This window comes from Callospermophilus lateralis, unplaced genomic scaffold (assembly GCF_048772815.1).
Source record: "Callospermophilus lateralis isolate mCalLat2 unplaced genomic scaffold, mCalLat2.hap1 Scaffold_314, whole genome shotgun sequence".
Lineage (NCBI taxonomy): Eukaryota > Metazoa > Chordata > Mammalia > Rodentia > Sciuridae > Callospermophilus > Callospermophilus lateralis.
The window spans coordinates 364,370-379,228 of NW_027513751.1; the positions used below are offsets into that span (position 1 = coordinate 364,370).

The window sequence follows — 14,859 nt, forward strand, 5'->3', positions numbered from 1 at the left end:
TCATGTATGATTATTAGCTCATACATGAAATGTCAAAAATAGAAACAAAAGATAAATACATATTCTATTACTCATTCAAAATCCCTTGTTCTTTAAGTTATAAAAGGATGAGAATGTGAAAACTTAAAAAGGTGGAAGACAGGTTATTTTTGGAGGAAAATATGTAGAAAATATCACAAATCAGACATGTAATGCTTGGTATCTGTGGTTTGGCAAATTTTATTTGCTTCTCATCTGGAGCAGCAGTTGCTAGAAGGCAAATTACTAGCTGAAGGGAAATCCATTCTGAGAGTAAGCCATCTATCAATTAACTATAAAAGTTTTGAAAGGCTTTTCTCTGGCTTGGCCTTCTTCCAAAATATTTGAAGGGCATAGCACATTCCGAGTTAGCAGTTTTCTACAAGCAGATGGATATCAATCACAATGAGAAATGATAATGGGAAATGTACTATTCTTGTCAAGTTCAAAGACCAACAGATATTTTCAAATTAAGTGCATAGGTTTTGCAAAGAATGGCTGTTAAAAAAAAGAAGTAGTAGAAGAAAAAGAAAGTCAGCTTAATGTGATTGTACTAAAAGTGCAAACCTACCAACTATGAGAGCTATTTCATTTGTAAGTCATGAATGAATGAAGAAGTATGAAGTTTAAAAATGCACCATTCCAAATATGGATATATTAGAACTCTGCACTGAAGTGACTTGCATAGTTCATTTTTATTATCTCTAAAGTCAAGTGAAAGGATAAACACAAAATTGTCCTTGAATTAAATCAATTTTTCCTTATTTTTTAAAATCATTTATATGTATGTCTCACAGAGATAAAATATTCCATAGTAACTGATTAAAGAAAGGGCTGATGGACAATACATTCATGGGTGAAGGCAAGGGGCTAGAATGCAAAACAAGAAAGTATATAAGAGTTTTTTTTTATTGGTTGTTCAAAACATTATAAAGCTCTTGACATATCATATTTCATACATTAGATTCAAGATGGTTATGAACTCCCAATTTTACCCCAAATACAGATTGCAGAATCACATAGGTTACACATCCACATTTTTACATAATGCCCTATTAGTGATTGTTGTATTCTGCTACCTTTCCTATCCTCTACTATCTGCCCTCCCCTCCCCTCCTATCTTCTCTCCCTACCCCATTTACTATAATTCATTTCTCTCCTTGTTAATTTTCCCATTCCCCTCACAACCTCTTATATGTAATTTTGTATAACAATGAGGGTCTCCCTCCATTACCATGCAATTTCCTTTTCTTCTCCCTTTCCCTCCCACCTCATGTATCTGTTTAGTTTTTTTAATGTTCAAGACTCTATACTCAGCAGTTAGTTCTGAGCACACCTCTCTGGGAAGAATCTCTAATTGGTGCAGTGGTTTAACACTTGGATGATAGAACATAAGGAATTGGGCAGCCAAGAACCACTGAGAACTGAGAATGGCAGAATGTCAAACACATGGAAACCTCTGTTCAATGGATTTGCCATACTCCTTTTTCTACTCCTGGAATTTATTTTGACCAATAACTAATAAATTTAATCTTCACAAGATGCAGACATAAGTCACAATATCACAACTAGATTATTATGTTTAATGCTGTCAAATAACATGCAATACAACTGAATGGGTGGTATGTCGTATATTTTTCACTATGTACATATTGTATTTGATTATATTAAATCTTCTATTTTTAATGTTTTGTTAAAAAACAAATGTCTTAATAATAATTTATTTTGACAGAGCCTTTGCTGATTATTAAAAATGGAAGACTGAATATAATGTCTCAGAAACTGTTTAAATGTCTGTAGGATGATATTATTTTAAATAGGTCCACTTACAAATTCTAGAAAGTATGAAATATTGTCAGTTTCAGATGAATTGTTGCTGTTAGAGATAATATTTAATGTAAATTATGATCAAAATGTAATTGAACATAACTTCAGCATTGAATATCTTCTCTCATTTACCCACTTTATGATTTTATCTCTTTCTCTCTCTCACCTGCTTTATCCCTCCCTCCTTTGAAGATAATTTGAAGGTCATAATATCTATTGTCCTTAATACTCTGTCTAGGATTCAAAAACAATTTATTAAAAAAAAATAGAACATCCAAGGTTTTTTGTTTAATTTTGGTCTGCTGATCTGCTTCTTTCCCTTTTCCTTTTGCTCCTCTCTCCTATTTTTTTTTTCCTTCTAAAAGGCTGCAGTTCACACTGAAATAGACTACACCATTTAAGTGAAGAGTAAATCACTCCACTCATGCCTCATCAGTTTTATTAATATTATTATTATAATTAATAATTATTATATATTATATTATTAGTATTATAATAATAATAATTATTATTATTATTATATATTATTATTATTATTATTATTATTTTTTTGAAATTAGGTGAATTCAAAGATACTTTACTACTTAGCCATATCCTTGGTAGTGGAGCCAGATTTATGAATAGGTAGTTTATGTAGTTAGGTAAATTGGGTCTAATTTCCAGTAAAATCAATCAAAACTCCATATTGAGGATGGAGTCCAGGATAAGGGGAATTGAAAATGTCCCTAAGGCCCTAAGCCCACCCCAAGGAAATTTTAATGAAGCAGCTCACAACAAACATGGAGATGCTAATCCAAAAGCCCTTCCTGCCCAGATTACTCCTTCAGCCCACCTGTCCTCCATACTTTGGGTCTTCCCACCTACATTCCAACACTGCAAGATAACAGAACAAAGGACAGCAATGTGACAGGAATGCAGGATAGCTGAAGGAAGACCTTAGCTCTAAAAAAGGTAATAAGACCTTAAATTTTTTCAAAGTTTTTTAAAAAAATCTCTTTCATGGATTCTACCACTTTGGTCCCCTTTGTCTTCTTGAGAGAAGTCTTTTCTACTGTCCTTTAATAAACCTTCTACTTTCTGCTCGAAACCTGCTTTGGAGAACTTATCTAGTGTTATACTTCAGCATTGGGGAAGCAAGGACTCTTCACCAATAAACACCCTAACAGGTTTAAATTTATTTTGAGTAGGGCCCTAGCTAAGTAGCTGAGATTATTTTTGTTAAGGTTTGATTTATGTAGAATGTGCTATTGCAGTAAAGCATACTGTTTTTACATATATATATATATATATATATATATATATATATATATATATATATATATATATATATTCATATGGGGATCTTATTTATATTGTGATTCTTTATTATTGTAATATTATATTTTCAAAATATATATGAATAGTAGGCTATGATAAGTTCTTTTTTTGCTCTTATAATTGAAAAGATTTTTGGCAAAAGTTACATATACCTTTGTAGATGAATTTTAAAAATTTATGCTTTGATTTCTTACTTCATTTAAAGTAAAGCTTGATGATTTTCTTATTATTGCATTATTGTTGTATTTAATTGTCGGGTTTATTTTGACATTATCATAAAACATGAAATATAATTTGCTCCCCTTCAGTATCCAGTAATTCCCCTTTCCCTATTCTCATGCTTTCTTCTATCATATATTTACTTATAGTTTTTTTTAATTATTGCTTTATAGAATGCACATAAAAGTAGACTTCACTGTGATATATTTCTATTTGTATATAACAGTTTTGGTGAGATATATTGTCAGTTAATTTGGGGGAAAATGATCACCTTTGTAATGATGAGTTATATTATTTACATGGGATGTATAATTCAGTCTTTTATGTGCTTTTTGTGACTTCTATTTTCTCATAAGTTCTACATATTTTGTTTCTAAAAATGTACACATGTGAAATACCACTTGCATAAGGCACCTATGTAAAATTTATACATAGTGTTTTATGCCCTTTTTTAAACTGGATATATTATGAAATGTGACTGGCCCCAGTGACAATTTTTCTTCTTCTTTTTTTTAATTTTTAATGTTGGTTGTTCAAAACATTACATAGTTCTTGATATATCATATTTCACACTTTGATTCAAGTGGGATATAAACTCCCATTTTACCCCGTAAACAGATTGCAGAATCACATCAGTTACACATCCATTGATTTACATATTGCCATCCTGTGACCATTTTTCCTACAGATTATTATTTATCTCTTCCAAGATCTATATTGTATTGAGCTATGCCCTTGGGCTTCAAGTGTTTGGGTAAGTACCATTGCATACTTACATGCTATCATGAACACATATGCTCTAATTTCAGTAAGTCTCTGTGATGGGGAGTATCATGTATATTCAATAGCAAAATAGTTTCCACAAATAGATACTAATTTAAACTCCTTTTGAGTTAATGATTATTAATTTGTTTTAAATGTTCATCAATATTACCTAATTTTTTCCATGATGGGTTTCTATTTTGTATTTCTAAAATTTCTAAAGATTTTGAATTTTTATAGTTAATAAACATATCTCATGTATAAATTTGAAGTTCAAACTTCTGTCTTTTATATATTTTTGGCTTAAAAAATGAGAAAAGGATCAAAAAATGCAGCTAGACATTGATTTCAAAAAAAGAAAAAGGTTTAAATTTCTAAAATTGACTTTTTTCTTTACTCATCATTTATTATAGATTTCTTGTATGATTGTAAGGGTAGGTTATTTAAAGTGGATTCTAGGGCTTATCTTTGTTAATTATAACAGGAAAATGAAATAAGGAATTTCTCCACACTATGGCTGCAGGAAAATGAATAAATTTCTTTAAAATCATATGGTAATAAAATTGTTAAATGACATACTTACTAAACATCCACTCCTTAAATTTTTTTACTGTAATATTTTTTTCTGTTAATCATAAATTCTATCATCTAGATTTGGGGATTTAATATAAAATCATATGGAATAAAATTAGGCCAATCCTAGAAGTATTCATACATAATTTGTTATTTACTTAATGACATGTTGTGGAGATAGCAACTAATGAACATATTTATTTTTAGACAGAGTTACTTTTTGGCTTTTCAGGTTCTAATAAGCCTTTTAGATTTATTTACATACTGAGTCACTCAGGGCCACTGATGTTTGTTTTTTTATTTATTTTTTATTTTTTTATTTTTTAATCTCCAGGCATTTACCCTTCTAAGAAATCTGTCTTGGGAGCTCTGTTTCTGAAGAGTTTCTTAACATTAAAGAAAAAAATGTATATATGTTGCCCCTGAAATGTACTGTCAATGCACTCTCTTCAAAATGGAGAGAAAATAATATTTTTCCAGACTGACATCCCTGTGTTAGGAGCTAAAAATACACGATGGTCTTTGAAGAAATTTCATACAGTTCTGTCTCTGGGTAGTTTTCTGTGGGCTGCTGAATTGCCACTTAGTATCCAGATACCCATGTGTTTTCATCTATACTATGGGAATAATTTCAGAGGGCACAGATGAATAATGCTCTTCATGGAGGCTATGAATACCTGTATGTTCTATAGTGCACAGCTGACAAAGCCCCTGGAATACACTGTGCACATTCTATTTGGTTAACCGTTATCTGCCACTCACATGAATTTTCTTTCAAAAGTTTGTAACAATCTTTTCACTTTAGGCATCCATGTCATCCACATTCCCAAGTATAAAAGTTTGAATCTTTCTTTTCTGAATTCCAGGTTCCATTTCTCTTGTGGTTCAATGTGGTACATATAATTATGTTTTTTTCTTTCTTTTACACTGTTTTTCTAATAAAAATGTTCTCTGTTCCAAACCTATATTTCCCATGTCCAGCTATGTTTAGAAAATGACATAGATAATTGTATTTGATAATTAATAAAGGGGAATTGAGAATAATTCTTGCTCATGTTTCCCTTCCTTAGAAACTGAACCTTTTCAGAACTGTTCCTGAAAAGTGAGGATCCTAATCAATCAGATATATTACAAAATGTTGATTGACTGTATATTCTCTTCTAAAAACTCTGTGTTCAAATCCTTGGCCCATTTCTTGATTGGGTTATTAATATTATTATTATTACTATTATTATCATCATCATCATCACTATTATTATTATTTACTTAGTTTTTTGAGTTCTTTTTGTACCCTAGAGATTAGTGCTCTATCTGATATGTGAGGGGTAAAATATTCCTCCTAAAAGGTAGGCTCTGTCTTCACCTCACAGATTGTTTCTGTTGCTGAGAATAAACTTTTTAGTTTGATTCTATCCCATTTATTGATTATTTGTTTTAATTCTTATGCTATAGGTGTCTTATTAAAGAAATTGGGGCCTAATTTCACATGATGAAGATTAGAGGATGTGTTTTATTCTATTAGACACAGAATCTTGGGTTTAATTCCTAGGTTCTTGATACATTTGGAGTTGAGTTTTGTGCATGGTGAGAGATAGTGGTTTGTTGAAGAGGCTATCTTTTCTCCAGTGCATGTTTTGACACCTTTGTCTAATATATAATAATTATTTTTTGGGGGCTGGTCTCTGTGACCTCTATTCTATACCATTTGTCTGCAGTCTGTTTTTTTTTTTTGTTTGTTTGTTTGTTTGTTTGTTTGTTTGCTTGTTTTTTTGCAAATGCAATGCTGTTTTTGTTACCATTGCTCTGTAGTATCACTGAAGGTCTGGTATAGTGATACCACCTGTTTTACTCTTTCTGCTGAGGATTACTTTATCTATTCTTGGTCTCTTATTTTTCCAGATAAATTTCATGTTTGCTTTTTCTATTTCTGTGAGGAATGCCATTAATATTTTGATCAGGTTGCGGTAAATCTGTATAGTGCTTTGGTAGCATTGTCATTTTGAAAATATTACTTCTGCCTACTCATGATCAAGGTTGATCTTTCCATCTTCTAAGGTCTTTTTAAATTTTTTCTTTAGGGTTCTCTAGTGTTTCTTGTTTAGATCTATTACCTTTTTTATTAAGTTGCTTCCCAAGTATCTTATTTTTTTGAAGTTATTATAAATGGGGTTGTTATCTATCTTCATTTCTTTATCAGAAGATTTTTCACTGATATACAGAAATGCCTTTGATTTATGGGTGCTGATGTTTTATCCTGCTACTTTGCTAAATTAATTTACTAGTTCTAGAAGTTTTCTGGTGGAGTTTTTTGAGTCTTCTAGGTATATAATCATATCTGGCATTTCCAGGTAAATGGATAGCATTGGAGAAGATAATGCTAAGTGATGTTAGCCAATTACAAAAAAAAATATAATGAGGCTGATTCATTATGGGGTAGGGAGGGGGAGCATGAGAGAAATAGATGGATTCTCAATAAAAAATAGGGGTGGAAGGAAAAGAAAAGGGGCAAGAATGGTGGAATGTGATAGAGACCATAATCAAAAGTACATGTACAAAGACACAAATTTGTATCACCATACTTTATATATATACCAGAGATGAAAAATTGTTTTCTATACATGAAAAAAGAATTGTAATGCTTCTGTTGTCATTTCTTTAAAAAAATGATAGAAATATAAAAAAATATTGTTCATAAATTATATACATTAAATATGTGCATGTTATATATAGAATATATACATATATATGCACATATATGTTTATATATAGATCTAGAGAAGGCAAGTCTCTTTCCTGAATTCTTAAAAATCAATTAATTTGTTAATTTGTTCTGCTCTATTAGCACACAATTTTATTTCTCTTGTTGTACAGAAAGTATAGTTAAAAAACCCATGAACCTCTAATTTGTGTACAACAAGATTTTCATCTCCTTACACCATCTTACCTACCTCTATACCATCTCCCATCACCTCCCTCCTTGTTGTCTTATTCAAAGTTTCTTCATTTCTTCCATGCTAACTCCCACTTTCCTCATTGTGGATCACCATCCACTTAGCAGAGAAAAAATTAGGTCTTTGATTTAGGAGGATTGGCTTACTTACCTTAACATGATATTCTTTAACTCCATCCATTTACTTCCCAATTCCATAATTTTATTCTCTTTTAATGTTCAGTAACATTTCACTGTGTAAATAGACCATATTTTCCTTGTCCATTCATCTATTGAAGAGCATATAAATTGGTTCTATAGTTTACCTATTGTGAATTGTTTTGCTATGAGCATTGATGTGGATATGCCTCTGTATTATGCTGTTTTTAGCTCTTGTTGGTCTAAATTGAGGAGTGGGATAGCTGAGTAAATTTTGGTTTCTTTCCAAGTTTTCTAAGGAATCTCCTTATTCTTTTCCAGATTAGTTTCACCAATTGAGAGTCCTACCAACAGTGTAACAGTGGGCCTTTTTCCTCACATCCTCACCAATATATATTTTTCCTTGTAATTTCAATAATTTTCATTCTGATTGGAGTAAGATTAAATGTTGGAGTAGTTTTGATTTGCAATTCTTTAATTGCTAGAAATGTTGTTTTCAAAGCAAAACTCAAAGACAGTTTGTTATAATTAGTAACCCTAATATTACCACTACATGTATAACTACTTGGATTGTATGTTTCTTTGAGAATACCAGATTTCATGTAATTTTTAAAATATCAATTCAATCCATTATTAAAAATAGGAACCTGTTATACTTTTTATTCACCATATGGTCTATTCCTGCATCATCTCTATATACATGAACCCAGTGTACACCTATTTTTATCCCCAAACTCTAAAACGATAGGGTTTCAAAACATGCTCCCAGAAATTGTGGAAGAAATACGCATGTCACCTGCTCCATGTATTCCTTTCATCACATCATCTTCTGGACACAAAATGCAAAACTCAAACTTATCTTATTCTTTTCCCAAAGCCTCATTTTAATGAGAGAATGGATTACTAAAATCATCTATGTCTGCATTGCCTATTATTTTCAAATTTCAATCCTATGGTGAGTATACACTTGATTCTTTCAAGGATAGTGCATTCAACTACCCCCCTTTTGAAATTATCCCTGATCTTATCACTCATTTTGTACTGGTACTGATCTCCTAACATCCTTATTGATATCTATTTACCCAAGTGCCTTGTTGTGACTGACTCTTCATGTGTGTTGATATTCCCATTTACACTTTAATAGAAATTCATTGGATTGCTAAAAGGGCCTTTGGTCCCAATCCAAAACTCACTCTTCTTCCTTACCCTACACTGGAATCCTACCTACTCTCTCTATTTCACTGCAAGTTCTCTTTTACATTCAGTAGTACCAGGTACAAGATCTTAGGCCATTATCTATGGATTTAGAGGATTCATCTCTGCAGAACATAATTCAAAACTATGTATCCAAATCAAGGGCCCAACAAACTTGTGTGCTTCAGATCGTACCTAGTTTTGTATTTTGATACTTACATTTCACCTTACATTCGTATAAATATCCCAGTTGTCAAATACCCGTATTCATCTAGCAGAATGACTCCTAACCCAAATCGAACATGATATGACCCTTAACCATACTCTGTTCCCTCAATTGATTTTCACATAACAGCAGGTCCTGAGTTTATCTTGCCATACAGGTATGTAGGGAATCCTACAGCTGCTGAGAAGCTCAAAGATAGATGCAGAAATGATCCCTGGAGCAAATGTAGGAAGCTAGGTAGGACCTGTGAGGTCTAAAGTCATCTTCCATGGCCAAGAACCCAGTCAGGATGAAGGGATGAGGCTGAATTAGGCTCTCTCTTCTCAATGCAGTGAAGATGGACACAATCAGGTGTGTGGATTGCTGATACCGGGCTCCTAGGGTATATAGACTTTATGTCTTGTGAAAATGTCACAGGAATGTGGGGCAGCCTCCATCTCATGGAACCCTTGGAAACAACTGTTAAAACAAAGTGGTTGCCAAGGCAGTGACCTCATTCACTTCCCTGAAGGAAGTGACCTCACCTCACTTCCTTGGTGATGGAACTCTCTGAACTTGGGATCCAGGAGGCGAGGCATCCAGAGGCAGTTCCACTCCCAGTGGGCTCACTTGATTGTCTAGATCAAGGCCAGAGTCATTCTTTGTTGGTACCTAGTGATGTGTGGATAGCCAAATGCCTGGAATGGTCTCAACAGGGGCCTTTCCTGAGAAAGAAGTGTTGACTCATTGCTGGCTCCTGACAACTACACAAAGATGACCAAGGAGACCAGAGCTAAGACAGGACAGGTCACTACTGAGGAACATATTTTCACCCACCAGTCAGAGGACAGAGTGGATAGGTGCAGACCAAATACAGGGGTGGTTTGTGTGTCTCAGTGGGTGTGTGTTTCAATTTGTGGTTTTGTCTCATGTTCTGAGAAAATGAAGGAAAAAAGTTTTTTTTTTTAATTGTTTTTTTTTGAAATGGACTGTTAACTAGTGAGCCTTTTTATGTCAGTGGATCCCACTCGGTTTGTGGTAAAAGAGAGTAGAGAAAAGTATGCAGCCGTGAATGTGTCCTGTCTAGTGGAAATCTTTGCAGGACTCCTCATGGCCAATTTATGAATGGACTGCTGCTTGCCTTGCAGATGGGCAACACCTACCAAGATCCTAAGTTCCTGTATTCTTCCTGAATTTTGGCCACTCTCTGAAGGGGTTCGTGGTTTTGTGTCCAAGATGTGCACCACATTCAAGCTCTGTGACATGGCCATGGACTGGATTGCTGAAGGACATGCCAAGCATCTTAGAAAACTCAAAAATTAGCATGACTGGTAAGGATCTCTCTGGAAAATTCCTGCTTGGATAGATAGCAACCCAAGTTGCATGATTAGGAGCTGTCAGTGCCACAGTGTTCAATTAAAGAAAAGTTTTTCTCCAGGCTTCTTTCTTCCCTATTGTTCTGTTCCCCTGAATGTCAGGGAGGTGTTTGCCTTAGGGCACTCCTTTGGGAATCCTCAAGAAAACAGTTTCAAATGGAAATGAAGAGGCTTAATCTGTGCCTTTGAAGTAAAGTGCTTTGTAAAAGCTGTGTCTGAATCAGACTCTTGGCCCTGTGTGTGGCTGTGAATTACATTCTCAGCACCCCAGGAAACTCAAGAAAAATCACATGTGTCTGTCCCACACTAAAAGGATGAAAAAGAAGTGTACTATTGGATGAAGTCTATTGCCTTCCTCTGGTCAGGCTCCTGACCCCTATGAAGTCAGAACAGGGATCCTCTGGGTCAAATGAGTTGTTGCAAGCCCTCCAGTAACTAGCACACAGGTGTTTGGGGTTTTTCATGAGTCCAGTAAACATAAAGAATTTACTCCTGGCAGTCAGGAGGCGTCTAATTTGAGAAGCAGAGCAGTATTAACTACAGGCCCATTATATCTATCCTGTTTCTCAGGAAGGGTGTCTTGGCCACCATGACATTTGGCATATGATGGGTATGAGAGCTTACTTTGCACACCATCTAAGACTGCTCACCCTATAGAAACCCCCTGCCAGAATGTTATGATGAGTGTCTGTATTAAAGAAGATGAGGGCCATGTGGGAATGTTTTTGTTAGAATAGTGGTCTTTTGTGTGGTGGTTGGAAAAGATGACTGGGTCCACCTCAGCTTGAACTCTGGTGTGATGCCACTAGAGACTGAGTTCTGGAACTGATCTCAAAGAACTATTGCCATGAATTGTGTTTGGATTTTAGAAGGCCAGGCATTAGAGGAGCCTTTGGAAAGGAGATCTTTGCTGAGGGTGGCTTTCTCCACAGCACTGGGAATCTCAGCCAGGATTTCACATGATTTTGCTGTGAAAGCCTTCTCAGCTACAGTTGAGAGCCAAAACTCACAAGAACCTCATATTTTAGACCCCAATGGGCCTGGATTCCTGTGACCTTTCGCCACTCCTTGGGAACCTTGCCTGCATGCGATCTTGAGAGGTTTTACTGAAAGGAGATTCCTCAACACTTAATGGCTCCTGAATGAATCAAAACCCACAGTGTCCACTTCTTCATTCTTGAAATATGGCTAGGCCAATACCATGAAGTTTTTGAGAATCCCATGACCAGAAATCCCTGGAGAACCTTTAGATCTCCTGTTGCTCATCATGACTGAAGCAGTGAGTGCCATTATTGACTGAGTGGAATTCATGATCATGGTGAAGAGCAGAGATGCCAGTGAGTAGGAGCCAGCAGCGAACTGGGCCTGGAGCAATGGAGTGCAGGTGTGTGATCCAACATCTGTGGTGGGCCCCTGTGGTTCTGTCATTGGCTTCCAAATGACATGTGACTGACAAGGTGTAGCCAGGAGACCCGAAAATATAAAGGCATGTTTTTGTGGGGAGAGGATTTGGTGTGATGCTCAGAAACAAGTTGCTACCCTCAAGTGGGTATGATATATGGGGTATCAGCCCAGTTTGTGTTTTTGACTTCAGACCCTGACTCACCCCACGTGACAGAGCTTTCTCCAGCACTGTGTACTGGTTGACCTTTTTGTATTTCAAAAACAAACACCAATTTTTCAGGGAAGCTGAAAGAAATGCCATTAAAACTGGGCAGTGAGCCAAAGGCTTCACAATCCACTCAGGGAGACATTCATACCCCAAAGGCCACAGTTACCTGCATAGAGAGGATTCAGGACTGCTGCCTCCTATTCCTATTTGAAAATATGAACCCATGTCCTCCTGTTCACATGGACTCAGACCAAGCTTTCATGATCTCACTACAAAGGAAGCTAAAACACAAAGCTTTATTTCTAGTGGACGAATGTCAGAGGCAGATAGTCAAGAAGTCATTAGGCCAGCAAAGTTCCATGTTTGTGGAATGTTTACCCTGTCCTCTACTTTTGGGATCTCTTCTGCCACACCCAAGTTTATGAGCACCTCAGAATTTCCAATTTCAGATATGTATTCACAGGTTTTTTTCCTCGTCTCCTCTCATTGTGTCTTCTTTGGGGTGATAGTAATGTGCAGGCATTGTGGTGGATGATAGTGGAAGATTTTTATGTGCCACGTGTTCCCATATGTATTAGACTCATTTTTGATTTTGCCATTTGAAATATTGAATCTCTGACACTAACCCATAACCTTCTAGGCTCTGACTACTTATCCTAACATCGATAAAAATAATCCTAAAGGAATAGAAGTAGAGGCATTTGATAGGACGCATGGTGTATACTTGGACTTGCCTTTGCTTCATCAAAGATACATATTATAAAACCTGTGACATATTTTTCTCATTTTACTTCTCCATGAATCTTCAAAATTAACAAATATGTAACTTCCTGACTCCCTGTCTCTGTCGCCTTGGTCACAATGTATGTTTTTATATACATATATATATATATATATATATATATATATATATATATATATATATATATAATTCTACTGCCATCACAGGTATATTCTTGAGAGTACTCTCACTTTGGTAACTACGAATTTCATGAAGAGATCACTGCCCCCCAATACACTGAGGTAACTGAAAAGTCAAGCTGTGGTGAGCTTTATACTTCAACAAATTTAGATATGAAACAATGTAGAGGGAAATGAATATTTTGGGTACATATGTGAAGGATATATATCCCCTTATGAATTTCAATTGGCGTACATACTATTTCATTTTAATGTATTAAATATATATATATATATATATATATATATATATATATATATATATAGTATGAATTTGCAAACATGAACTATTTGTGTCATATACTTATACTACCTTGATTCTTTCATGTCCATCTGTGTGGATTTATAATCAACTTTTCAGGAGATATTTTTCCGAAATATTCATTTTCTTGACATACGTATTCATTTTGGAATACTCAAGATGAACTTCAGTGAATATTGAGTGCTAACCCTAATATTTCTACAGTAAGTGACCCAGTTTAACATCAATGAAAGTATATTCATATGGGACATGATGTGTATTTTGAATTAAATTTTTATTCAAAATTGTTGTATTCTTATTTCTTCAGAATATATACATCATAGGATGTATCATTTCATCCACAATTTACAAATTGATATGCATATGATTCACTTTCATTCACTCCCTGTATCAGATCCCATGTATTTCTCCATGTTGCTTTACTTGCTTTTTCATGAGATTTCTTTTATTTCACATAACTTTTGAATTCCTTCATCATTTTCGAAGCAAAACTCAAACACAGTTTGTTATAATTAGTAACCCTAATATTACCACTACATGTATAACTACTTGGATTGAATGTTTGTATGTGAATACTAGATTTTATGTATTTTTAAAATATCAATTGAATCCATTATTTAAAATAGTAACCTGTTATATTTTTTATTCACCATATGGTCTATTTATTCATCATATCTATATACATAAACCCAGGGTACACCTATTTTTATCCCCAAACTCTAAATGATAGGGTTTCAAAACATGCTCCCAGAAATGGTGGAAGAAATACGCATGTCACCTGCTGCATATATTCCTTTCATCACCTCATGTTCTGGACACAAAATGCAAAACTCACATTTTTCTAATTCTTCTCCCAAAGCCTCATTTTAAAGAGAGCATGATTACTAAAATCATCTATGTCTGCATTGCCTATTGTTTTCAAATTTCACTCTTATGGTGAGTATACACTTGATTCTTTCAAGGATAGTGCATTCAACTACCCCCGTGTTAAATTATCCCTGATCTTATCACTCATTTTGTACTTTGCCTGATCTCCTAACATCTTTATTGATATCTATTTCCCCAAGTGCCTTGTTGTGACTGACTCTTCATGTGTGCTGACATTCCCTTTTACACTTCTTCTCTGCATGGTCAGACAGATTTACAGGGAATTGTTTGGCGGTGTGCTAGGTAGGACTTTTGGGTGCAGGTAGACGTGGGGCAGCTGTTTTCCTGTGGACAGTGGCTGCTTCAACCCCAAAAGCAGCTGGTTGTTCCCCACCAGAGCTGTCCAGAGTTATGACCTTTTAATTTTATTATCAGGATCATGAGGCTTCTAGCTGGGATCACACCTCCCTAAGAGGTTGTAAGGAATTTCTGTGAATAGAAATCCACATAGTGGTGAAAAGATCTCAGACCAGCCATCCCTTGGGAGGTGGAAGTTAAAGGTTAGTTTCACTCAGTTGG

General features: G+C 34.8%; 1 protein-coding gene across 1 annotated transcript in view; it reads right to left on the bottom strand.

Moving 5' to 3' along the window:
* LOC143640502 (roundabout homolog 2-like) overlaps positions 1-14,859 on the bottom strand; it is a 131,509-nt gene that overhangs the window by 105,476 nt on the left and 11,174 nt on the right. The window lies entirely within an intron of this gene.